This window comes from Arachis ipaensis, chromosome B8, assembly GCF_059453495.1.
Source record: "Arachis ipaensis isolate K30076 ecotype BB chromosome B8, ASM5945349v1, whole genome shotgun sequence".
NCBI lineage: Eukaryota > Viridiplantae > Streptophyta > Magnoliopsida > Fabales > Fabaceae > Arachis > Arachis ipaensis.
Window position 1 is genome coordinate 45,888,085 of NC_142443.1, and position 22,467 is coordinate 45,910,551.

At 39.3% G+C, this 22,467-nt stretch overlaps 1 non-coding gene across 1 annotated transcript; it reads left to right on the forward strand.

The window, feature by feature from the left end:
* The first annotated feature begins 13,753 nt into the window (after positions 1–13,753).
* Positions 13,754–13,860, forward strand: LOC148547918 (small nucleolar RNA R71). Its single transcript, XR_015897772.1, has one exon. It is a non-coding gene; the product is annotated as a small nucleolar RNA R71 (small nucleolar RNA).
* Positions 13,861–22,467: the final 8,607 nt, after the last annotated feature.

Genomic DNA, 22,467 nt, shown 5'->3' on the forward strand with positions numbered 1-22,467 from the left:
CAATCCCTGTGGGATTCGACCTCACTCTATTGTGAGTTTTTACTTGACGACAAATTTGGTACACTTGCCGAAGGGAGATTTGTTGTGAGACAAGTTTTCTGTGCATCAATCCTTAGGAGGAAGGAAGTCCCTTATTTATAATAAAAACTCTAAGACTAAACCTAAAAGATATTATTCTTAATTAAAAATTACAAAAAAAAAATAAAATAAGCTAAGAAGTGCTAAAATCCACTTTAGGGACCACTTGGTGAGTGTTGCCTGGCGTCCAACATAGGTTCTGGGCGTTCAACTTGGGAGGTTGGTCCTTTTGGGTGTTGAACTCCAGAGGTGTGTGTTCAACACCCTATTTGAGCAGTGATTCCGAAAGAAAAGCCCTGGAAGTTAGATTTTCAATGCCATTGAGAGCACGTCAATTGGACCTCTGTAGCTCAAAATATGCTCGTTGGAATGCACGGAGGTCAGGGTTTGACAGCATCTACTATCCTTTCTTTACCTCTAAATCAGCCTTTGCTAGATTTTGCCAATTTCACCCAAAAATCACCTAAAATCATAAGAAAAGCACAAAAACTCAAAGTAACATCCAAAAGATAAATTTTGCACTAAAACACACTTAAACATAAAAAATTAAATAAAATACTACTGAAAACGCTCTAAAAATGCTATGAAAAGGGTATAAGATGCTCCGTCATCAAAACACCAAACTTAAACTGTTACTTGTCATTAAGCAACCAAAAACTAGATAAGACTAAATGGAAGAGAAAAATATATAAGATCTTAGAGTTGTCAGTGAAGTTCAGTTCTAATCACTGAATGGGGCTATGAACACTTTATTTCTGAATAGCTTTGGCATCTCACTTTTCATTGAAGCTCAGAAATATTGACATCCCTTGGAACTAGAATCCGGATGATATTATTGGTTCTCTTCTTTTATTTTTTCTTGATTCTTGAACATAACTTCTTTTTGGTGCTTTGCACCTTTGAGTCTAGCCGTGACTCTAAGCGTTTTGTTTTCAAGTATTACCACCGGATACATAAACGCCATAGGCACTTAACTGGGGAAACCATTTGGATTCAAATTTAGCTTTGCTATTTCTTTTGCTTCAAAAACCAATATTTTTTTACTGTTTCTTTTGCTTCAAAAACCAATATTTTTTATTTTTCAGAGAACCAATAATACTTCTCTAAATTCAATGTTCTTCATGAGCCAACATGCTTAACTTCAATGTCAATTATGCACAGTTAATTCATAAATTTAGAAAGTAAAGATAAGGCCACCACATCAAGGTAACTAGAATAACTCATAATATATAACTCAAAATCTCATGCATTTTATTACTTTTTTCAAAAATTTTCATTTTAAGCTTAGTGGGCAATTCATGAGACATCTTTAACCATAAAATTTTTGAAAATAAACTACTAAAGCAAAATCATAAGAATGATCATGCAAAAGATAGAATAGAGAAACAAAAAATAGAATAAAATACTGAAAAACAGAAAGAAAGGGGGACTGAAACTCAACTACCTTAGTGATGACGGTTGCTCAGGTTGTGCTCTTCTGTGAAGATTATTCACCTCCCTTTGGTGCCATTGATGATAATATACACCCAGAGCTCACTCTGCAACACCAAACTTAAAAGGTTTGCTTGTCCCCAAGCAAAGAAAACTTGAATGCGAAATTGAACTCGCACAACTTCACTGGCAACTACACTGGGTCATCTAAGTAATACCTCAGGTGAGTGAGGGTCAATCCCACGATGATTATCGAATTGAGCAAGCTGTTGTTATCTTGCAAATCTTAGTCAGGCAAATAGAAACATAGATGTTGTTGTTGAGTGTGCATAAACAAGAAAATAAAGAAAACAGTAAAGAGTTGATGTAGAAACAATAATGATGAAATAGTTAAGGCCTTGGAGATGCTTTATCTTTCTGGATTAATACTTTTTACTGACTACTTTAACAATGAGTGATTCATTCAATGGCAAGGCTGTAAGTGATTAAAGCCAGGGTCAGTGGTCATTAATCTCCTCTGATCTACACCAAACTCCAGGGTCAGTGGTCATTCGATCTGAATGAGGGTGAAGCTCACGCAATTCAATCTCTGGTGATCCTACTCAAAATGCCACAGACAAGGTCAGATCTTTCGGATCGGAGAATAAAGCTCAGGATTCTAGCCTTAGCACCACAGAAACCTCAACTACCCATGACTAACGAGATTTTATGTCATTTATCCCAATTAGCCCAGAAACTCTATTGGAACCTGTGATGCATTCTTAAGCTGCAGCTCAATTCTATCCTGTCAGGGACTCACAAGAACTCATGTAGAATAAGGGGTCATACTTCTGTTCCACCCCAGATTCATAAGGATGAAGAACGACAGTTCATCATAGAATAGAATCAAACATATATTAAAATAGAAAAGTAATGATATTAATCCATGGGAATCATCAAAGCTCCTATCCTTAACTTAGGAGGCTTAGTTACTCATGCTTTACAAAGAAAACAAAGAAGAAAGTGCAAAGTAATATGTTTGTGCTTCTCCCCTCCTGGGAGGCATGATCCTCAAGAGGAAGGAAGTCCCTTATCTATAATAAAAATTCTATGACTAAACCTAAAAGAAATTGTTCTAAATTAAAAATTACAAAAAGAAAATAAAATAATCTAAGTGCTAAAATCCACTTTGGGGCCCACTTGGTGAGTTTTTGGGCTGATGCCTGGCGCCCAACTTAGGTTCTAGGCGTTCAACACTGATCCTTGCTCCCTGGCTGGCATTGAACGTCAGCTTGGGTGTTTAACTTGGGAGGTTGGTCCTTCTTGGCTGTTGAACTCCAGAGGTGGGCATTCAACGCCCTGTTTGGGCAGTGATTCCAAAAGGAATGTATAGACCATTATATGTTGATGGAAAGCCCTGGAAGTTAGCTTTCTAACGCCATTGAGAGCGTATCAATTGGATCTTTGTATCTCAAAATATGCTCATTGGAATGCACGGAGGTCAGGATTTGACAGCATCTGCTATCCTTTCTTTGCCTCTGAATCAGCCTTTGCCAGATTTTGCCAATTTCACCCAAAAATCACCTAAAATCAAAAGAAAAACACAAAAAATTAAAGTAGCATCCAAAAGATGAATTTTGCACTAAAACACACTAAAACATAATAAAATTAAATAAAATGCTACTGAAAACGCCCTAAAAATGCTATGAAAAAGGGTATAAGATGCTCGGTATTAGTTTTCCCGTGACAACCGCCATTGAATCCCCATTGGTGTAGAATTTACAATCTATAACTATCAGCAAGTGTACCGGGTTGTACCATGTAGTAAACTCACGATGAGTGAGTGTCAATCCCACGAGGATTAACGGACTAAGCAAGTAATGGTTGATTAGCTATTCTAGTTAGACAAGTTGAAATAAGAGTTCTGGTTGTCAAATAGCATAAGAAGCAACAAATTAAGAAAACTAACAATGAACAGTTGAGGAAACAGTATAAGAATAGAGTTAAGGCTTTAGAGATGTTTAAATGTCTGCATTAATATCAATTATTAACAACCTTGATCATGCAATGATTATGTTTATAGCGAACTCTAGGTGATTAAATTCTCATTCCTAGTCAATCCAATCTCCTCTAATCCAATTGATCATCAATTTCTTGATCAATCAATTATATTAGTGGGTTAAGTTCAATTTCTGATTTATGAGCCACACAACCCTGAGAATCCCAAATCAGAATGCAGTTATATGTCATGTACCACATTAAGTCCAGATAATTAGAAATTGAGGAGTTGGTCTCTAGCTGTAATTCTAATAATATAACTTTTCCAAGACTCAAATTGAATTCAAGTAGAATTAGAATTATTTTCAAATCATCACTAATCCCTAGGATGAAGAACGAAACCAATCCTTAAACAATAATCAAGGTATAAATCAAAAGTAGAAAAACAAATATTTATTAATCCATTGAAGTAAACAGAGCTGCTAACCTTAACAATTGAGGTTTAGTTACTCATGGTGTAGAAAACCCTAGCAGAAAAAAAGTATGAAAAGTGCAAAATGAAAGTTAGGAGGAGAGAGCTCCCGCGTGGGCGGATCTCAATTCTATTTATAGTCCTAATTAGAATAGGTTTAAAACTTAGATAAAACCCTAAAAGATCTTTTCTAATAGTCATGTGATTTACTAAATCAAATCTCCAAAAGCCTTCTTGACTTGTTATAAATGTGTGGTCCCCTATTGATTCTCGCACTGGGCGCCAAATGCCAGGTTTTGGGCATTTGGCGCCACCCAGGCAGTGGTAGCTTGTATGCAAAAAATAGGCTTGGGCGCTAAACGCCGGTGGCTGGGCGTTTAGCGCCAGGTCTCCTGAAACGAGGCCCACTTTATGAGGCTTTAGGCGCTAAATGCCGGGTCGTGGCGTTTAGCGCCAGGTTCCCAGAGAAGAATTGATGCAATTGAGCTCTTATAGTTGTGTGTATGCACAACGCATGCGTATGCACGATCTCCCTTTTCGCTCCATCCATGTGTACGCAGGGTCCTCTTTTGCTTCTTAATGCCGTTTTCACCAATTCTTCACCAAAATATTACCTAAAATCAATAAAAAGCCACAAACTCAAAGTAGTATTCAATGGGGGCTAATCTACTAAAATTCTCTAACAAATCAACAGAAAAATCATATAAATTACATAGAAAAGATACCAATAATGCTCACGCATCACAACACCAAAGTTAAAGTGTTGCTTGTCCTCAAGCAACTTGAACAGTGAAAATTAAGAATGAGTCTAGCTAAAAGTAAGAGTTCCAGCGAAGCTCATGCTTGTCCTAAGAGTGGGATTTAACAATGTCGTAATCATGAGTGCATCCTTATTCTTCATTGTTCCTTGAAACTTGGGAGTGTCAACAACTCAAAGGAACTAGAACCCAGATGATGTTATGAAACCTCACTCCGTTAAGTCTGGATTGATCTTTGAATTTCTTTCTTTTAACTTTAGAGAGAATTCTTTTGTTGACAACTCCAAATGCTTGATGCGCGGAAACTTGTCTCGTAACAAATTTCCTTCAGCAAGTGTACCGAATTGTCGTCAAGTAAAAACTCACAAAAGAGTGAGGTCGAATCTCACAGAGATTGATTGTTCAAGCAACATTAATTAGAGGAATGGTCTAGTTGAGCGAAGCAGAATTTGATTTGAGATTTGCAGAAAATTAAATGGCGGGAAGGTAAATAGCAGAAAAAGTAAATTCTAGAAATAAAGAGCTGAATGTAAATGGCGGAAAGTAAATTGCAGAATCTTAAATGGGAAATGGGGAGATGCTCATAAAAGTAAATGGCAGAAATTAAAGAGAATGGGTAAGATCAGAAATGGGGAATTCATTGGGCTTAGGAGATGTTGCATTCTCCGGATCAAGTTCATTTTCATCTCTTCCTCAATCAATGCATTCGTTGATCTCCTTGGCAATCTTAAGTGATCGAATTCCAATTCCTTGGTAATTCAATCTCTCAAATCTTGATCAATAGCCAATTCCTTGGTCAATTGCTCATGAGAAGAGATGAAGTATGGTCACTGATTATACCACATGCATTCCCAAATCAAGTGTTGGTAGGATTATAGTCACCATATCCATCCAACCCCGATTTGGTCCAGCATGAGAAAGTATTTCTAGCATGATTTCTTCATTCCTCTTCCAAGGTTCAGAAGAGATCCATGTATGAATAGCTTCTTTTCCAAGATAACTACCCAATTGGATGAAGATTGAAAGCTTTATAGTGAAATCAAGAGAAAAGATAGAAGAAGAATAATGAAAACTAAAATTGATCCATCAAATTACAACAGAGCTCCCTAACCCAATAAAAGGGGTTTAGTTGTTCATAGCTCTGGGAAATGATAACAAAGATGGAAAATACTTCATGAAAGTAAAACTAGAAGTGCAGAGAAAGTAAAATACAGAGAGTAGTTCTCTAATGCCAAAAGCTCTCTAAAGTTTCCAACTCTCCCTTCTTTTCTAATTCAAAACTACTCCTATATATACTACTCTTCTGATCTTCTAGTTGGCTCTTCAAGTCTTGGGTATGGGCTTTTGGATCTTGAGTTTGAAGCAGTTATCCTCTTCATTGGGCTTAGCTTTGCTTACAGAGAGAAAATGTGAAGTAGGCAGGGACTTTGGCTTAGGACGTTATTGGTGTCAACGTTAAGTGAAAGTGTGGGTTCGAGAACGTTAGTGACAATCACCTTTTTCACTAACGTTCCCAACCCAAGGATGATCAACGTTAACTTCAACGTTAGTGGCACCAACGTGACCACTAACGTTACCTCTTGGTCCTTCGCACACGTTATTGGGACTTACCTTTTCCAATAACGTGGAGAGTCCTCCCTTCTCCCTACGTTAGAGTTCACGTTAGAGTAGCTAACGTGACTCTTAACGTAGGCTTGCCACTTCTTCGAGAACGTTAGTGACACTTACCTTTGTCACTAACGTTCCAATATGCCCCTACTTCCCACGTTAGAGTCCACGTTAACTAGGTTAATGTGGCTTCTAACGTAGTAATGATAGCCATCTCCAACGTTAGTGACAAAGGTGAGTGTCACTAACGTTGGCTCATCATCTCTCTTATCCACGTTAGCTTCCACGTTAACTAAGTTAACGTGGGAGTTAACGTTGCTCATAGTGGCTTGTGGTGGTTCACCCCAACGTTAGTGACAAAGGTAAGTGTCACTAACGTTGGCGATCACTTGCTTTCTCCACGTTAGCTTCCACGTTAACTAAGTTAACGTGGTAACTAACGTGGCTCATTGTGGCTTGGCCAACGTTAGTGACAAAGGTGAGTGTCACTAACGTTGTCTTATCTTTTGCTTCCCAACGTTAGAGTCCACGTTAACTAAGTTAACGTGGCAACTAACGTGGCCAATTATGAGCTTGGTCCAACGTTAGTGACACTCACCTTTGTCACTATCATTGGCCTTGTTTTCTTCTTCCACGTTAGAGTTCACGTTAACTTAGTTAACGTGACTCTTAACGTGGGCTATGATGGCTTCGAGGGCGTTATTGGCAATTACTTTTCTCATTAACGTTGCAAGCTAGCTCCCATTCCACGTTAGAGGTCACGTTAGTTAGACTAACGTGGATGCTAACGTGGTTCTTCTTTGCTTCCTTTGTCTTGAAATTAAGCAACAAAGTGCATCAAAGTTCTAATCCAAGTCATGAGACATGCATCATCCAATTTGTCATATAATTCATGCAAAATTCTCATGAAATCATGTAAAGTGCACAATGTATGCTTGAATCAAGATGTAAGTGAATATCCACCCAAAACTAGCTTATTTTCTAATAAAATGCATGAAACTACCCTAAAAACAGTAAAGAAAAGGTCAGTGAAACTGGCCAAAATGCCCTGGCATCACAACACCAAACTTAAAGCTTGCTTGTCCCTAAGCAAGTACTGGAACAAGAGAATGATGAATGGAATGCCAAGAGAAATGAATTATTATCGTGGAAGTCATGTCCCTGGTTTTATGGTGGTTTCATGCATAGCAACTTAGGTTCATTCCTTCACTGACTTTCAGACCTTTATCTTGTCCTGGAATACTCACTTGATTGCATCCCATGAGACTTTTATTCATTGATCCCTTTTTTGTCATTTCAGGGCTTATTTGTGTTCCTAGGCTAAGTGTTCTGTGAGGGGGCAACTCTTTAAAATAAGCTTTCAGCCAACACTCCCGAACCAGTTGGTTCAAGGTGCTAGGTGTTGAAACACCCCTAAGGGCTTACTTCCTCAAGTCTCTCTCTCCCATACATACACACCACAGGTACATGATTTGTTTATTTTCATTCTTTGAGGTCTTAGTGTCCAGCACCTCTTTGGGCTACTAAATGTTCTGTAGCAAAGATTGCTTTTGATAGTGGACTTTCAGCTGACAATCCTGGGTTAGTTAACCCAAGTTACCAAGTGATAAGGCACCCCTGAGAGCTTAGTAATCCAAGCAGATCCTTGGTACAAGAACACCACAGACATATCCCTCAAGACTCAAACCCTTGGTGCCTAGCCTCTTTTCTTGCTATTTTTCTTTTATTCTTCAACTTTCATTTTTCTTTCCCTTTTTCTTATTAGGATCTTGTTATTTAGCTATTCTCATGGGGTGTGTTCAAAGCTTATGATTCAGGACAGATAGTTGTCTTCCTACCTTGTTGGTGAACCAACTTAGCTAACTTATGACCACACCACAAACTCAGGAACTTACTCCATAATATGAACTCCACTCTGGTCTTTTATAACACACACATTCTCTTTTTATTTGATTCGAAAGGACAAGCATACATGTAAGCAAAGTAAGGATGCAGCAGTGACATTCAGACTAGCAAGCATAGACCTAAGCAGTGAGAAACTTAAAGACAGAATTGAAATGGTTCAAACTAATGAGTAACTATTAATCAAGGGCGCATTCGGACTTCCAATTTTAATATTCTAAGTATATGAAATTAAGTAACAATACAACATTCGGGTGATGGTTTCTAGTTGTCCCCTTGTTGTCATCATCCATAGTTTTTGCTACTTCACTTTCTTGGATGAAGGTGCACCATCTCCTCGTAAGGTTCCTGCAGAGTTATTGGAAGTTGCTTGCTCCCAAAGCACTTGAGAAATAGTTAGCTTGCATCTATGCTTGTGAATTCCTGAACTTAATTTGGTGTGTGAACACCAAACTTAGTTCCTTGCCCAGTACAAAAGATTGCATACATGCAAAGAACCTCATATGATGTTATTAACAAAACAATTATTAACTAAAGACTAAACTACAGCTAAGTGGTTCCCCTGATTGGTTGGAGCTAGCAATTTGCCTTTGGAGTGTAGTGTGATTCTAACTAATATCTTTGGTGGAACACCAAACTTAGAATTACACTTTCACTCTTGGATTGTTTTGGTGTGGAACACCAAACTTAGCTCCTCGCAATACAGGGGAAGCAACTTGTGATCTTTATTAAAATGACGATGAAAAAGAAACTACCTCAGGTTGGGTTGCCTCCCAACAGAGCGCTCTTTTAGCGTCGCTAGCTCGACGATTCCTTCATTACTTGAGATGATACTTTACCTTGGGGTTTTCCCCCATGTTACCCATATAATGTTTGAGCCTTTGTCCGTTCACAGTGAAAGTCCTCTCCGAACTTTCATCCATGATTTCTATGTGTCCATATGGTGAGACTTTTGTGACAAGAAAGGGTCCTGACCACCTTGATTTGAGTTTTCCTGGGAACAGTCTCAATTTGGAAATGTAGAGGAGTACTTGCTGCCCCTTTTCGAAACTCCTGGGTGCAAGATGCAGGTCATGTCTTCTCTTCGCCCTTTCTTTATAAATCTTGGCATTTTCATAGGCTTGCGATCTAAATTCCTCCATCTCTTGCAGCTGCAAGATCCTCTTTGCACCAGCAGTAATGCTGTCAAAATTTAGTATCTTGAGAGCCCAGAGAGCCTTGTGTTCCAGCTCCAGTGGTAAATGACAAGCTTTCCCATACACCAGTTGATATGGGGACATTCCAAGTGGTGTTTTGAATGCTGTTCTGTATGCCCAAAGAGCATCATCCAGCTTCTTCGACTAATCCTTTCTTGATGCACCCACAGTCTTTTCCAAAATCCTTTTTAGCTCTCTGTTGGATATCTCAGTTTGCCCACTTGTTTGGGGATGGTAAGGTGTGGCAACCTTGTGTTTTACCTCATATCGTAGGAGGAGAGCTTCTAGTGGTCTGTTACAAAAATGACTCCCTCCATCACTGATAAGTGCTCATGGGACTCCAAAACGGCTAAAGATATTCTTTCTGAGGAAGTTCATGACCACCTTGTTATCATTCGTTGGAGTTGCAATAGCCTCTACCCACTTGGAAACGTAATCCACTGCTACCAAGATGTACTTGTTTGAATATGAGGTTGGAAATGGTCCCATGAAATCGATTCCCCACACATCAAATAGTTCCAGTTCCAAGATGAAATTTTGTGGCATCTCATTTCTTTTGGGCAAGTTTCCAGATCTTTGGCATTCATTGCAGCTCTTTACTAGTTCTTTGGCATCCTTGAAAAGGGTGAGCCAAAAGAATCCGCTTTGTAACACCTTTGCTGTAGTTCTGTCCCCTCCAAAATGGCCTCCATAGCATGAGCCGTGGCAATTCCATAGGACCTCTCGTCCTTCTTCTTCCGAAACACATCTTCTAAGGATTCCATCTGAACACTTCTTGAAGAGATATGGCTCATCCCAGACAAAATATTTTGCATCATTTATGAGCTTTCTTTTTTTATGTTTATTGATCTCTGGAGGTAGAGCCCCGGTTGCCTTGAAGTTGGCAATGTCTGCAAACCATGGTGCTTTGTGAACTGTCATCAACTAGTCATCAGGGAAGAGCTCGTTCACACTTGTATCATGTGTTCCACCTTCCTCATGAGGGATTCTGGATAGGTGATCAGCTACCTTGTTCTCTACTCCTTTCTTGTCTCTGATTTCAATATTGAATTCCTGCAACAATAAGATCCATCTTATTAGTCTTGGTTTTGATTCTTGATTGGCAAACAAATATTTAAGTGTTGTGTGATCTGTGAAAACAATCGCTTTAGCACCAATGAGGTATGATCTGAACTTGTCAAATACAAAAACTATTGCTAGCAACTCCTTTTCAGTAGTGGTATAATTTCTTTGAGTATCATTGAGGACTTTGCTAGCAGAGTATATCACATGGACTAAGTTATCTTTCCTCTGCCCTAACACGGCTCCAACTGCAAAATCAGATGCATCACACATCAATTCAAAGGGTAAGTTCCAATCAGGTGGGGAAATGATAGGGGCAGAGGACAATCTTTTTTTTAAATTCTCGAATGCTAGCATGCATGTTTCACCGAAGATAAATGGTGTATCAGATACAAGGAGATTGCTCAAGGGCTTGGCTATCTTTGAAAAATCTTTAATAAACCTTCTGTAAAAGCCAGCATGCCCTAAAAAATTTCTAATTGCCTTGACATCACTGGGTGGAAGAAGTTTTTCAATAAGTTTCACTTTAGCCCTGTCCACCTCAATGCCTTGGTTAGAAACCTTATGGCCAAGGACTATTCCTCCTGTCACCATAAAGTGACATTTCTCCCAATTCAAGACCAGATTGGTCTCTTGGCACCTTTTCAATACCAAGGCTAGGTGATTCAGGCAGCTAGTAAAGGAATCACTGAATACCGAGAAATCATCTATAAAAACTTCAATGAATTTCTCTATCATATCTGAGAAGATAGAAAGCATGCAGCGTTGGAAAGTCGCAGGTGCATTACATAGCCCAAATGGCATGCGCCTGTAGGCAAACACTCCATATGGGCAAGTAAATGAGGTTTTCTCTTGGTCTCTAGGATCAACCACTATTTGGTTATATCCTAAATAACCGTCGAGAAAATAATAATATGCGTGTCCTGCGAGTCTTTCCAACATCTGATCCATGAATGGGAGGGGAAAATGATCCTTTCGTGTAGCTTCATTGAGTTTCCGGTAGTCTATGCTCATCCGCCATCCTGTGACGGTCCTTGTAGGAATTAGTTCGTTCTTCTCATTGGGGACTACAGTGATTCCTCCTTTTTTGGGCACGACATGCACGGGGCTGACCCAAGGGCTATCTGAGATCGGGTAGATTACTCCTCCCTGCCATAATTTCATAACTTCTTTCTGTACCACTTCCTTCATGATTGGGTTCAGCTTCCTTTGGGATTGAATGGATGGTTTGGCATCATCTTCCAACAGTATCTTATGCATGCATATGGCTGAACTGATTCCCTTCAGGTCAGTGAGAGTCCATCCAATGGCATCCTTATGCTTCCGCAATAATTGGAGTAGTTCATCCTCTTTATCATGGCTGAGGGATGAGTTTATGATTACCGGGTGACTTTCATTATTTCCTAAGTATCCATATTTGAGAGTGGGTGGCAGTGCTTTGAGTTCAAGTTTGGGTGCCTCTATCTTTTCATTCTCTTCCTTTGGTGCACCTTGTATGCGAATCTCTGTTGTTGCAACCTCTTCACTAGACGTTGACTCCTCCTCTGTTAACCCTTCAGGTTCTTCTTCTTCAAAACTCTCCTGCACTGCCTCTTCAAGTGAGTCCAACGTCATACATTTCCCCAATTGTTCTGGTGGGTAACTCATGGCCTTGAACACATTGAATGTCATCTTTTCCTTGTGCAATCTCATGGGTGAGATCACCCTTTTGGACATCAATGACAGCTCCAGCAGTGGCCAAGAACGGCCTTCCCAGGATGATGGAGGCCTTGCCTTCCTCCTGCATGTCCAGCACTACAAAATCTGCCGGGAATATGAAATCTCCCACTTTCACCAGCAAATCTTCTACTACGCCATGAGGGAACTTGAACGATCGGTCTGCCAGTTATAAGGCCATTTTTGTTGGTTTAGCCTCCTCGATCTTCATCTTCCTCATCATAGCTACTGACATCAAATTGATGCTGGCTCCTAAGTCACATAGAGCCTTCTCCACTGTGATTTCCCCTATAATACAAGGGATCTGGAAACTCCCAGGATCCTTCAATTTCTGGGGCAGTTTATGCTGAATGATAGCACTACATTCTTCGGTTAGTATCACAGTCTCGTTGTTCTTCCAGCTTCTCTTCTTAGTCATTAGCTCCTTTAAAAACTTGGCGTAGAGTGGCATTTGTTCTATTGCTTCAGCAAACGGTATGTTGATTTGTAGTTTCTTGAAGGTTTCCAAAAATCTCAAGAACTGGTTGTCATCCCCCTTCTTCCTCAATTGCTGAGGGTATGGGACTCTTGGGACGTCTAGCTTCAGCATTCCTTCTTCTTTTTGCGAATTTGGAGTGGAAACTTGAGCTCCATCTTGCTTTTCTTCCTTTTCATTTGAGCCTTCTTCTTGTGGTCTCTGGGAGGTTTCCTTCAGTTCCTTCCCACTCTGGAGGGTGATAGCTTGACACTCCTCCCTTTGGTTTGAGTCAGTATCGCTGCGAAGGTTGTGGCTGGGAATCTGCTTGAATAGGTAGCCAATTTGTGTCTTAAGTTTCTTGATGGCAGCATCTTGATTCTGCATATTGGACTGTACTTCCTCTCAGAATGCTTTACTGTCTTGGATCTCTTTGCATATGCTTTCAAGTAGGTTCTCAATCCTTGAGAGTCTGTTATCAGAAGGTGATGGTGAGTTGAGATTGGAGGGATGAGAATGGTTAGTTTGGCTTTGGTATAGGTATTGAGAGGGGTTGTTAGGTGAGTGCTGATATGGTCTAGGTGTGGCATGTTGGTGAGCTATGATATTGGGATTTGGACGTCTTTGATCTTGGCCTAGGTCTTGTTGATTTCCCCACACAAAGTTTGGGTGGTTCCCCCAACCAGGATTATAGGTTTTGGAGTATGGATCATATGCTTGCCTAGGTGAGTTTCCAATGTAGTTGGCTTGCTCCTGCTCACTCTCTGCCTCTGCATTCACCCCCTCTTGGGTTGCCGATGAGGTGGTAATTGCTGCTACTTAGTTCCTCTCCATCTTCTTGGTGAGGTCAGCTAGCTGCTTGGTAATGAGCTTGTTTTGAGCCAGTAGTGCATCCACATTGTTTAGCTCTATCACTCCTCTAGTGTTGCCTCTTTCAAAAGCATAGAAATAGTCATTCTCTGCTACAGTTTCAATGACATCTATGGCTTCTTCAATAGTCTTCTTCTTGTTCAAAGATCCTCCGGATTAATGGTCCACTGCTTTCTTTGATTCATAGGAAAGTCCTTCATAGAAAATGTGTAGCTGCACCCATTCATTGAACATATCTGGTGGACACCTCCTTGTCAGATCCTTAAACCTCTCCCATGCTTCATAAAGAGTCTCACCATCTTGTTGCCTGAAAGTTTGGACCTCAGCTCTTAACCTATTGATTCGTTGAGGAGGGTAAAATCTTGCCAAGAATTTATTCACCACATCTTCCCAGGTTGTCAAACACTCCTTCGGGAAAGACTCCAGCCACTTAGCTGCTTTGTCCTTGAGTGAGAATGGAAATAGGAGCATCCTATAGGTGTCAGGATGAACACCATTAGACTTCACAGTATCGCATATCCTCAGAAATGTGGTTAGATGTTCATTGGGGTCTTCTTGGATGCCTCCTCCGAATGAACAATTGTTCTGAACAAGAGTGATGAGTTGTGGCTTCAGTTCAAAGTTGTTGGCATGTATGGTTGGCTTTTGGATGCTACTTCCACAGTTTCCTGGGTTTGGATTGATGTAAGAGCCTAGAACTCTTCTCTCTTGCCCAGCACAATTTGCTAGACCTTCTATGCCATGGTTGTGAGCTTTTTCTTCATGATAGTTCTCCATATTCTCCTCCATGTTTGGTTCAAAGTATTCATCTTTTTCCTCAGCACCAACTACCCTTTTTCCTCTTGCTTCCCTCCTTAATCTAAGGAAGGTCCTCTCAGGTTCAGAATCAAAGGAAGTTGAAGCCTCGCTTCTTCTCCCTGTCATACAACCAACAAGGCACAAGCAAGGAAATAGATGCAGGAACTATTCTTGTTAGAAATGTTGTTAGTGTGAGTGATGCAATATATCAAACAGTTAGTGGGTTAGTGAAATAGATTGTAAACAACTAGAATAAGGGAGTTAGGGGGAGGGGAAGAAAACAACTAAAACTGAAAGTAAATTACTCAAACAGAAATTTAAATCAGCAAAATTAAAAATGCTCAATCTAGTTATCCTCCAACTTAATCATTGTTGATACAAAATCAATCCCCGGCAACAGCGTCATAAACTTGATGCGCGGAAACTTGTCTCGTAACAAATTTCCTTCGGCAAGTGTACCGAATTGTCATCAAGTAAAATCTCACAAAAGAGTGAAGTCGAATCCCACAGAGATTGATTGGTCAAGCAACATTAATTAGAGGAATGGTCTAGTTGAGCGAAGTAGAATTTGATTTGAGATTTGCAGAAAATTAAATGGCGGGAAGGTAAATAGCAGAAAAAGAAAATTCTAGAAATAAAGAGTTGAATGTAAATGGTGAAAAGTAAATTGCAGAATCTTAAATGGGAAATGGGGAGATGCTCATAAAAGTAAATGGCAGAAATTAAAGAGAATGGGTAAGATTAGAAATGGGGAATTCATTGGGTTTAGGAGATGTTGCATTCTCCGGATCAAGTTCATTTTCATCTCTTCCTCAATCAATGCATTCATTGATCTCCTTGGCAATCTTAAGAGATCGAATTCTAATTCCTTGATAATTCAATCTCTCAAATCTTGATCAATAGCCAATTCCTTGGTCAATTGCTCATGAGAAGAGATGAAGTATGGTCACTGATTATACCACATGCATTCCCAAATCAAGTGTTGGTAGGATTATAGTCACCATATCCATCCAACCCCGATTTGGTCCAGCATGAGAAAGCATTTCTAGCATGATCTCTTGATTCCTCTTCCAAGGTTCAGAAGAGATCCAAGTATGAATAGCTTTTTTTCCAAGATAACTACCCAATTGGATGAAGATTGAAAGCTTTCTAGTGAAATCAAGAGAAAAGATAGAAGAAGAATAATGAAAACTAAAATTGATCCATCGAATTACAACAGAGCTCCCTAACCCAATGAAAGGGGTTTAGTTGTTCATAGCTCTGAGAAATGATAACAAAGATGGAAAATACATCATGAAAGTAAAACTAGAAGTGCAGAGAAAGCAAAATACAGAGAGTAGTTCTCTAATGCCAAAAGCTCTCCAAAGTTTCCAACTCTCCCCTCTTTTCTAATTCAAAACTACTCCTATATATACTACTCTTCTGATCTTCTAGTTGGCTCTTCAAGTCTTGGGTATGGGCCTCTGGATCTTGAGTTTGAAGCAGTTATCCTCTTCATTGGGCTTAGCTTTGCTTACAAAGAGAAAATGTGAAGTAGGCAGGGACTTTGGCTTAGGACGTTAGTGGTGTCAACGTTAAGTGAAAGTGTGGGTTCGAGAACGTTAGTGACAATCACCTTTTTCACTAACGTTCCCAACCCAAGGATGATCAACGTTAACTTCAACGTTAGTGGCACCAACGTGACCACTAACATTACCTATTGGTCCTTCGCACACATTATTGGGACTTACCTTTTCCAATAACGTGGAGAGTCCTCCCTTCTCCCTACGTTAGAGTTCACGTTAGAGTAGCTAACGTGACTCTTAACGTAGGCTTGCCACTTTTTTGAGAACATTAGTGACACTTACCTTTATCACTAACGTTCCAATATGCCCCTACTTCCCACGTTAGAGTCCACGTTAACTAAGTTAACGTGGCTTCTAACGTAGTAATGATAGCTATCTCCAACGATAGTGACAAAGGTGAGTGTCACTAACGTTGGCTCATCATCTCTCTTATCCACGTTAACTAAGTTAACGTGGGAGTTAACGTTGCTCATAGTGGCTTGTGGTGGTTCACCCCAACGTTAGTGACAAAGGTAAGTGTCACTAACGTTGGCGATCACTTGCTTTCTCCACGTTAGCTTCCACGTTAACTAAGTTAACGTGGCAACTAACGTGGCTCATTGTGGCTTGGCCAACGTTAGTGACAAAGGTGAGTGTCACTAACGTTGGCTTCTCTTTTGCTTCCCAACGTTAGAGTCCACGTTAACTAAGTTAACGTGGCAACTAACGTGGCCAATTATGAGCTTGGTCCAACGTTAGTGACACTCACCTTTGTCACTAACGTTGGCCTTGTTTTCTTCTTCCAAGTTAGAGTTCACGTTAACTTAGTTAACGTGACTCTTAACGTGGGCTATGATGGCTTCGAGGGCGTTATTGGCGATTACTTTTCTCATTAACGTTGCAAGCTAGCTCCCATTCCACGTTAGAGGTCACGTTAGTTAGAATAACGTGGCTGCTAACGTGGTTCTTCTTTGCTTCCTTTGTCCTGAAATCAAGCAACAAAGTGCATCAAAGTTCTAATCCAAGTCATGAGACATGCATCATCCAATTTGTCATATAATTCATGCAAAATTCTCATGAAATCATGTAAAGTGCACAATGTATGCTTGAATCAAGATGTAAGTGAATATCCACCCAAAACAAGCTTATTTTCTAAGAAAATGCATGAAACTACCCTAAAAACAGTAAAGAAAAGGTCAGTGAAACTGGCCAAAATGCCCTGGCATCAATGCTCCGTCTCAAAGCAACTCTTGATAGTGAGCTTTCAATCGGTAATCCCAAATCAATTGGTCCAAGTTACCGGGTGATAAAGCACCCCGCGGATCTAGTGACTCAAGTCTCTCCTTGACACGGTCGCACCACAAGCATATAGTTGAAATCTCAACCATTGATGCTCAGAGCCTTGCAACTTAGCTTTTTTTGGGGAGGGTGCTTTGCACCTTGAGCCTAGTGATGTGTGAGCATCTTTTCTATATTTTCTTATTATTTTTTATATCAGTTTATTAAGTTTTATTGAGATTATAATGTTTGAAGCCTGTTTGGATGCTACTTTGAGGAGCATTATGGTTTTACTTATTTCAGGAAATATCTGGGCGAGTTTGGCATAGTTCGTGCAGAAGGAAAGGAAGAAATGTGAAGCTGCCAAGCTGGCACTAAACGCCACTACTGGACGTTTGGCGCCTAGCGTCTGGTGTGGCGTGCAAGGTCTCTGACGGGCAGGCGCTAAATGCCGAGCTTGGCTTTTAGCACCAGGAAGACCGTAACACACGCAAAACTCTCTTCCTCAGCGGCGCTAAACGCTGAGCCTGGTGTTTAGCGCCAGCATCGCGTTTTGGACTTCAAGGAAAGGGCTTCACCGGTTGAAGATTTCAATAATAATTAGTTTTATTTTTATTTCTTTTATTTGTTGTTAGTACAAAACACAATCTTTTAGGTTTAGATATTATTTTATTTTATATATTTTATTTTATTTTTCAAATCAATGAGGTTAGATATAAAAAGGAAAAAGATTCAACCCTTCGGGCTTCTTCTTCTCTCTCTACCTCATTCTACACTCTACACACTTTTGGGAATCCTAGTTTTTCTCTAAACCATGAGTAACTAAACCTCCATTGTTAAGGTTAGGAGCTCTGTTTATTCTATGGATTAATATTATTGTCATTATACTTTCAACCAATGCACTTATTTATATTCAAGGATTACTTTTGTTCTTCATCTTATGAATTTGAGTTTATTGGACGATAGCTCTTTTTCTACATGAATTCTTGTTGATTCTTGAAAAAGTTAACTCACTTGAATAACAGCTTGAAAGTAACTCCTCCTAAATCACTAATTTCCTGGACTTAACATGATACGTGGTATATAATTATCTTATATTTGGGTAATTAGGGTTTATATGGCTAATAAACTAGAATTGGACCTAAACCTTTAATCTTAATTAAGTGATCAAGGAATTGGCGGTTGATTAGGTTAGAGGAGGCTAAATCACTAAGGAATTAGGGTTTAATTAATTAAAGTTTCCCATAAATTGAATCTTGCATGATTAAAGTAATTGATAAGAACCATTAATCCGAAAAAATAAATATCTCTAAAACTTTAACTATTTTCTCATATAATCTTCACAACCTGTTTACTGATTGCTTTCTTAATTTCTCTAAGTACTGTTTAATGCATTTGAATCCAAAACACTCTTTTCTATTTATCTGACTAAGTGAATTACTCAACTATTGTTGCTTGGTCCATCAATCCTCGTGGGATCGACCCTCACTCACCTGAGGTATTACTTCGTACGACCCAGTGCACTTGCCGGTTCAATTGTGGGATTCTAAATCTGCACCATGTTTTTAGTGCCGTTGCCGGGGATTGACTATGATTGACAACTATCCGTTGTTTGATTGCTTAGATTAGACGTTTTCGCTTTAATTTTGTTTAATTTCTTTCTTTGAATTTTCAAAAATTAGCTTTAAATTATTTAAAAAAATTTCCCTTAATTTCTAAACTTAAGTTTGGTGTCCCTTTAGTTGTTTTATTTTGTTTTTCCTAATTATTTTTTTCTTTCATTATTTTCGAAATTGGTAGCTTATTTCTATTTATTAATTTTTGAAATTTTAGTGTTATTTATTCAGTTTACTTTATTTTATTTCCTTTACTCAGGTTACCTCACTCGGAATTCTCTTTACCGTAACGTAAAGATTCCCACTTTTTCTTATTTTTCGTTTGTTTATGAGCAGGATCAGAAATAAGGAACCTCTTCTTGACTTTGATCCTGAGATTGAGATAACTTTTAGGATGCATTTACACAGGCTAGAGCTTACAAGGCTGCTGAGAATCTCAAAGATAATTTTGAGAAGAAATCTGAAGAGGTCATTATGGAGCTGAACAACAATAATGTTGTTAACCCCAATGTTCTCAATGCTCTTGATGAGCGGATATTTTATACGCTTATTGGTAATCTGAAAAATCATAAAAATGATTCTTGAAGCAAGAAAAAGCAGTGAATACAAAGCTTGCAAAAAAAAAAGCAAGCAGAAAAAGCCAATAACCCTTAAAACTAAAAGGCAAGGGTAATAAAAAGGATCCAAGGCTTCGAGCATCAGTGGATAGGAGGGCCTAAGGAAATCAAATCCTGGTCTAAGTGGCTAATCCAAGCTGTCCCTAACCATGTGCTTGTGGCGTGAAGGTGTCAAGTGAAAACTTGAGACTGAGCGGTTAAAGTCAAGGTCCGAAGCAAAGAGAAGAGTGTGCTTAAGAACCCTGGACACCTCTAATTGGGGGCTTTAGCAAAGCTGAGTCACAATCTGAAAAGGTTCACCCAATTATGTGTCTGTGGCATTTATGTATCCGGTGGTAATACTGGAAAACAAAGTGCTTAGGGCCACGGCCAAGACTCATAAAAGTAGCTGTTTCAAGAATCAACATACTGAACTAGGAGAATCAATAACACTATCTGAATATTGAGTTCCTATAGATGCCAATCATTCTGAGCTTCAATGGATAAAGTGAGATGCCAAAACTGTTCGGAAGCAAAAAGCTACTAGCCCCGCTGATGCCAGGGCATCTTGGCCAGTTTCACTGACCTTTTCTTTACTGTTTTTAGGGTAGTTTCATGCATTTCTTTAGGAAATAAGCTAGTTTTGGGTAGATATTCACCTACACCTTGATTCAAGCATACATTGTGCATTTTACATTATTTCTTGAGGATTTTGCATGAATTTAGTGACAAATTGTATGCTGCATTACCCATGACTTGGACTAGAACTTTGATGCACTCTATTGCTTGATTTCAGGACCAAAGGAAGCAAGGAAAGGGAGGTAACTTGCAAGGTTAATGAGAAAAGTGATTGCCAATAATACTCTCAAAGCCATCATTGCCCATGTTAAGAGTCACGTTAACTAAGTCAACGTGCACTCTAACGTGGAGAAGGGAAGTTGAGCCAACGTTAGTGACACTTAACATTGTCACTAACGTTGGCAAACACTCATGAGTGGCCACGTTAGAGCCCACGTTAACCTAGTTAACGTGGCCTCTAACGTTAAAGGGGGAAGAGAAGCCAACGTTAGTGACATTCAACATTGTCACTAACGTTGGCCTAAGGATGCAACACACCACGTTAACTCCCACGTTAACTTGGTTAACGTGGGAGCTAACGTGAGAAGTGAGAGTTGTCGACAACGTTAGTGACACTCGACATTGTCACTAACGTTGGAAGCAACCACACAACCCCCGAAGGAGCCACGTTAACTTAGTTAACGTGGAATCTAACGATGAGGAATGAATGATGAGCCAACGTTAGTGACACTCAACATTGTCACTAATGCTGGGATGGCTAAGAATAGCCACGTTAGAAGCCACATTAACCTAGTTAACGTGGACTCTAACGTGAGATCTAGGGGCACATTGGAACGTTAGTGACAATGTTGAGTGTCACTAACATTCTCGAAATTTGGCAAGGCCACGTTAGAAGCCACGTTAACCTAGTTAACGTGGGCTTTAACGTGAAGCAAATAGGGACACACTGGAACGTTAGTGACAATGTTGAGTGTCACTAACATTCTCGAAGTTTGGCAAGGCCACGTTAGAAGCCACGTTAACCTAGTTAACATGGGTTCTAACGTGAGGCAAAGGGGTACATTGGAACGTTAGTGAAAATGTTAAGTGTCACTAACGTTCTCGAACTTATACTTTCACTAAATGTTAACACCCCTAACGCCCTGAGCTAAAATCTCTGCCCACTTAGCACTTTCTCTCTGCAAGTAAAGCCAAGCCCAAATGAAGAAAAGAACTGCTTCAAACTCAAGATCCAAAGGCCCAAGACTTGAAGAGCAAACTAGAAGCTGAGAAGAGTAGTATATATAGGAGTAGCTTTGAATTGTTAAGGGAGTTCTAAAAGTTGGAAAAAGAGAATTACTCTCTGTATTTTACTTTCTCTGTAATTTCTAGTTCTATGATGTATTCTCCATCTTTATTTTCATTTTCAAGAGCTATGAACAACTAAACCCCTTTCATTGGGTTAGGGAGCTCTGTTGTAATTTGATGGATCAATACTAATTTTCATTATTCTTCTTCCATCTTTTCTCTTGATTTTACTTGAAAGCTTTCGATCTTCATCCCATTGAGTAGTTATCTTGGAAGAGAAGCTATTCAAACTTGGATCTCTTTTGAACCTTGAAAGAGGAATGAAGAGATCAAGCTAGAAATGCTTTCTCATGCTGGACCAAATTGGGTTTGGATGCGTATGTGACTATAACCCTCTCAATTCTTGATTTGGGAAATGCATGTGGTATAATCAGTGACCATACTTCATCTCTTCTCATGAGCAATTGACCAAGGAATTGGCTATTGATCAAGATTTGAGAGATTGAATTGCAAGAAATTGTAATTCAATCACTTAAGATTGCCAAGGAGATCAATGAGTGCATTGATTGAGGAAGAGATGAAAATGAACTTGATCCGGAGAATTGCAACATCTCCTAAGCCCAATGAACTCCTCATCTCTAATCTTACCCATTCTCTTTAATTTCTGCCATTTACTTTTATGAGCAAATCCTCATTCCCATTTACAATTCTGCAATTTATTTTCAATCATTTACTTCCAGTCCTTTAATTCTAGCATTTACTTTTCTATTATTTACATTCCCGCCATTTTATTTTCTGCAACTCTCAACCCAAATTCTGGATTCGCTCAACTAAAACATTCTTCTCATTAAAGTTGCTTGATCAATTAATCCCTGTGGGATTCGACCTCACTCTATTGTGAGTTTTTACTTAACGACAAATTCGGTACACTTGCCGAAAGGAGATTTGTTGAGAGACAAGTTTTCCGTGCATCAAGTTTATGGCGCCGTTGCCGGTAATTGATTGTGCATCAACAATGATTAAATTGGAAGATCACTGGATTGAGCATTTTTATTTTTGTGAATTTTATTTTCTGTTTGAGTGATTTACTTTTTGTTTTTGTTAAACTTCTTCCCTTCCCCCTCTACTCTTTTGTTTTACTTTGTTATTTTCAATTCTGTTTGCTAACCCACTAACTATTTGATATATTGCATCACCCACAACTAACAGTAATTCTGACACAAATACTTTCTGCACCTATCTTTT